The sequence below is a fragment of the Schistocerca gregaria genome, unplaced genomic scaffold (genome assembly GCF_023897955.1).
Source record: "Schistocerca gregaria isolate iqSchGreg1 unplaced genomic scaffold, iqSchGreg1.2 ptg000551l, whole genome shotgun sequence".
Taxonomy (NCBI): Eukaryota; Metazoa; Arthropoda; class Insecta; order Orthoptera; family Acrididae; genus Schistocerca; species Schistocerca gregaria.
In genome coordinates this window covers 25,001-30,000 of record NW_026061945.1, presented here as the reverse complement: position 1 = coordinate 30,000, position 5,000 = coordinate 25,001, and the positions used below count along the sequence as shown (strand labels likewise).

Here is a 5,000-nt window from a genome sequence, read left to right as displayed (position 1 = left end):
TCAAGTTGTCCCTTAACCTAACTCAAGTTGTCCCTTAACCTAACTCAAGTTGTCCCTTAACCTAACTCAAGTTGTCCCTTAACCTAACTCAAGTTGTCCCTTAACCTAACTCAAGTTGTCCCTTAACCTAACTCAAGTTGTCCCTTAACCTAACTCAAGTTGTCCCTTAACCTAACTCAAGTTGTCCCTTAACCTAACTCAAGTTGTCCCTTAACCTAACTCAAGTTGTCCCTTAACCTAACTCAAGTTGTCCCTTAACCTAACTCAAGTTGTCCCTTAACCTAACTCAAGTTGTCCCTTAACCTAACTCAAGTTGTCCCTTAACCTAACCCACGTTGTCCCTTAACCTAACCCACGTTGTCCCTTAACCTAACCCACGTTGTCCCTTAACCTAACCCACGTTGTCCCTTAACCTAACCCACGTTGTCCCTTAACCTAACCCACGTTGTCCCTTAACCTAACCCACGTTGTCCCTTAACCTAACCCACGTTGTCCCTTAACCTAACCCACGTTGTCCCTTAACCTAACCCACGTTGTCCCTTAACCTAACCCACGTTGTCCCTTAACCTAACCCACGTTGTCCCTTAACCTAACCCACGTTGTCCCTTAACCTAACCCACGTTGTCCCTTTGCCTAACATAGTTCACTGCTCGGAATCTCTGGTGTCGTTGTTATCCTCATGTAGATGTCTTGCGAGTGTTGCTTACTTTCCACATATTCCCGCTATCCACTGTCAATTGTACTGCAATAGGACTATATCGGCCCCCCCCCCCCCCCTCTGTCCCCCTCTTTGTGTCTCTGTCCTCTCAAGCTGGTCGGTCTGGCGTGTGAGTGTTAAATGAGCCTCGCAGCTGTTCAGTTGCATTCAGATGTCGACGCCCTCAGTGTACGTCGTGGTATGGTCTGTGTCCATTGTCCGCTGATGTCGTACGCGTAACCCACACGCTGTACCGATCATCGGTAGTTACGTACAGAGTGAAGTAGTGTGATACGTGTGACTGTACGCTGGCTGTGCCCAACGGTGTCGAATCTCAATTTCCATATGTTGTGCTCGATGCTACTTGTCTCGTCTCCCAATAACAGCTAGGTTGCACTGTGGTACGCCGTAGAGGCGTGTGGGAGGAACGTACGAACGCATTGTATGTCACCCTGGGTCGCTGGGGGTGGTGGTGCGGTGAGTCAGGTCAGGTCAGGTCAGGTCAGGTCAGCGTGAGCCGTCTGATGTAGTGACGCGTGTATTCCGACTTTGTCGTATTGCCTCACACAAAGTGCTACCCTGGTGGACCGCGTTCCATATCTGGGACATGCCGCAGATGCCGGTTGACAGTGGATCGCGGAAGGGACATCGCATACTTGCGCGGGCCACCTTCCACGTGTTCTCTTCTGCACATGTCGCAGTGTGTATGTGGTCTGATGTAGCGTGTCGTGACACATGACATCCTGGCATGCAAGAATTGTTGAATTCGCAAATGTAGGTGGACATCTACGTTTACTGCCCAAGATACGCAAATGAACTGGAAATCCGTTGTTGAGCGGTTGTTCACGCTGGAGGTGAATCTGTGATGGCGACGATCGGTACAGCTATTAACCGGTTGTTTCAGCGGTACCCGCCACATCCACACACGTGACTAGGCCCATGTGGGTATGAAGCGATACGCGGCGGTGGCTTGGTGGGACTGTTCCCGGCCGGTGAAGGGGGGCCGCCCGGCGTGTTGGCCGCGCGCTGCGTGGGCGCACGCGCAACAGCCGGCTGGTGGGGGGCGCCGAGTGGCAGGAGCGCCAGCCGACGGGCCCGGCAGGCGGCGCAGCTACGCTGCGGCGCACCCTGCACGCGGCGCCTGGCGGCCAAAGTTGGTTCAGCCGAGCCCGGTGCGAAGCGCGGTGGACATCTGCAGTGTGCTGGTCTGATTGAGGACTGTGTGCGTTGAGGATGCGCCGCCGCCTGGCACTCGGCGCCGCGACGCCGTCTGCTGCTCGGTCGCCCCAGCGGTTCTCGCAGGTGGTTTGTATCGCAGTTGTGCGGACGTGTTGGCGCGTGCGCTGTGCTGGGAGAGTTCGCTTCTGCACCCAAGTGGGGCTTTGCCCTTGTGTGGCGCTGGCGTTGGAGCTGCCGGTCACCATAGGTGGCGCGTGTTGTCTCCCGCCGGCAATGCCACGACAGCACGCTCCCGGGCCTCTGTCGGCAGCGGCAAGCTCAGTTGGGAGCAAGGGTGTTCGCACTAAAACCGTCTACTCGCCTAACTCCGGGCGATTGCGCCTCTCTCGAAACCGACCAAGTACCTAGGACGGCGCTGCGCGCCGCCGGGACCTGAGAGGGTTTCGAGGTGTATCGTGCAGGGGAGCTCGGCCTCCTCCTGTTTGCAGAATAATTGAGCGGACGCTTGCGTGTTCGCGCGGGCCCCCGGGACACACTCCCGGGCGGCCGGCTGCTCAGCTCTAGTTGACGCAGCTCCCTGGTTGATCCTGCCAGTAGTCATATGCTTGTCTCAAAGATTAAGCCATGCATGTCTCAGTACAAGCCGCATTAAGGTGAAACCGCGAATGGCTCATTAAATCAGTTATGGTTCCTTAGATCGTACCCACGTTACTTGGATAACTGTGGTAATTCTAGAGCTAATACATGCAAACAGAGTCCCGACCAGAGATGGAAGGGACGCTTTTATTAGATCAAAACCAATCGGATTGGCTTGTCTGGTCCGTTTGCCTTGGTGACTCTGAATAACTTTGGGCTGATCGCACGGTCCTCGTACCGGCGACGCATCTTTCAAATGTCTGCCTTATCAACTGTCGATGGTAGGTTCTGCGCCTACCATGGTTGTAACGGGTAACGGGGAATCAGGGTTCGATTCCGGAGAGGGAGCCTGAGAAACGGCTACCACATCCAAGGAAGGCAGCAGGCGCGCAAATTACCCACTCCCGGCACGGGGAGGTAGTGACGAAAAATAACGATACGGGACTCATCCGAGGCCCCGTAATCGGAATGAGTACACTTTAAATCCTTTAACGAGTATCTATTGGAGGGCAAGTCTGGTGCCAGCAGCCGCGGTAATTCCAGCTCCAATAGCGTATATTAAAGTTGTTGCGGTTAAAAAGCTCGTAGTTGGATTTGTGTCCCACGCTATTGGTTCACCGCCCGTCGGTGTTTAACTGGCATGTATCGTGGGACGTCCTGCCGGTGGGGCGAGCCGAAGGGGTGCTTTCGCGTCCCGAGGCGGACCCCGTTTAAATCCTACCAGGGTGCTCTTTGTTGAGTGTCTCGGTGGGCCGGCACGTTTACTTTGAACAAATTAGAGTGCTTAAAGCAGGCAAGCCCGCCTGAATACTGTGTGCATGGAATAATGGAATAGGACCTCGGTTCTATTTTGTTGGTTTTCGGAACCCGAGGTAATGATTAATAGGGACAGGCGGGGGCATTCGTATTGCGACGTTAGAGGTGAAATTCTTGGATCGTCGCAAGACGAACAGAAGCGAAAGCATTTGCCAAGTATGTTTTCATTAATCAAGAACGAAAGTTAGAGGTTCGAAGGCGATCAGATACCGCCCTAGTTCTAACCATAAACGATGCCAGCCAGCGATCCGCCGCAGTTCCTCCGATGACTCGGCGGGCAGCCTCCGGGAAACCAAAGCTTTTGGGTTCCGGGGGAAGTATGGTTGCAAAGCTGAAACTTAAAGGAATTGACGGAAGGGCACCACCAGGAGTGGAGCCTGCGGCTTAATTTGACTCAACACGGGAAACCTCACCAGGCCCGGACACCGGAAGGATTGACAGATTGATAGCTCTTTCTTGATTCGGTGGGTGGTGGTGCATGGCCGTTCTTAGTTGGTGGAGCGATTTGTCTGGTTAATTCCGATAACGAACGAGACTCTAGCCTGCTAACTAGTCGCGTGACATCCTTCGTGCTGTCAGCGATTACTTTTCTTCTTAGAGGGACAGGCGGCTTCTAGCCGCACGAGATTGAGCAATAACAGGTCTGTGATGCCCTTAGATGTTCTGGGCCGCACGCGCGCTACACTGAAGGAATCAGCGTGTCTTCCTAGGCCGAAAGGTCGGGGTAACCCGCTGAACCTCCTTCGTGCTAGGGATTGGGGCTTGCAATTGTTCCCCATGAACGAGGAATTCCCAGTAAGCGCGAGTCATAAGCTCGCGTTGATTACGTCCCTGCCCTTTGTACACACCGCCCGTCGCTACTACCGATTGAATGATTTAGTGAGGTCTTCGGACTGGTACGCGGCATCGACTCTGTCGTTGCCGATGCTACCGGAAAGATGACCAAACTTGATCATTTAGAGGAAGTAAAAGTCGTAACAAGGTTTCCGTAGGTGAACCTGCGGAAGGATCATTACCGACTAGACTGCATGTCTTTCGATGTGCGTGTCGTGTCGCGCAACACGCTACCTGTACGGCAGTGGCCGTGCGCCGCGTGCGGAACCACGCGTGCCTCTCAAAACTAGCGGAAGTGTTGTTGTTGTTGTGTGGTACGAGCGCTGAAGCTCTGGAGCGGCTGGCCTGCGGTACCTGGCGCCTGGCGCCGGTTTTGAATGACGTTCGCCCGAGTGCCTGTCCGCTCCGGTGTGGAGCCGTACGACGCCCATCGGCTGTGAGGCCGTTGGACACAAAAAAAATAGTGGAACAGGGGCCGTCAGACGCCTCAGTCCCGCAAATGCTACTGTCTTGAAAGAGACAGTGGGAGACTGAAAAGGAAAAGATCACCCAGGACGGTGGATCACTCGGCTCGTGGGTCGATGAAGAACGCAGCAAATTGCGCGTCGACATGTGAACTGCAGGACACATGAACATCGACGTTTCGAACGCACATTGCGGTCCATGGATTCCGTTCCCGGGCCACGTCTGGCTGAGGGTCGGCTACGTATACTGAAGCGCGCGGCGTTTGTCCCGCTTCGGAGACGTGGGAGTGTCGTGGTCGCCTGTGTGGCCGGCCGCGTCTCCTTAAACGTGCGATGCGCGCCCGTCGCCTGGCGGTTCGCATACCGGTACTTTC

The 5,000-nt window shown here is 54.6% G+C and overlaps 2 non-coding genes across 2 annotated transcripts; both read left to right on the top strand.

Moving 5' to 3' along the window:
• The first annotated feature begins 2,450 nt into the window (after positions 1-2,450).
• LOC126314319 (small subunit ribosomal RNA) lies at positions 2,451-4,343 on the top strand. The gene has a single exon (XR_007555779.1). It is a non-coding gene; the product is annotated as a small subunit ribosomal RNA (ribosomal RNA).
• Positions 4,344-4,708: 365 nt separating this feature from the next.
• LOC126314327 (5.8S ribosomal RNA) lies at positions 4,709-4,863 on the top strand. The gene has a single exon (XR_007555786.1). It is a non-coding gene; the product is annotated as a 5.8S ribosomal RNA (ribosomal RNA).
• The last annotated feature ends 137 nt before the right edge of the window (positions 4,864-5,000 follow it).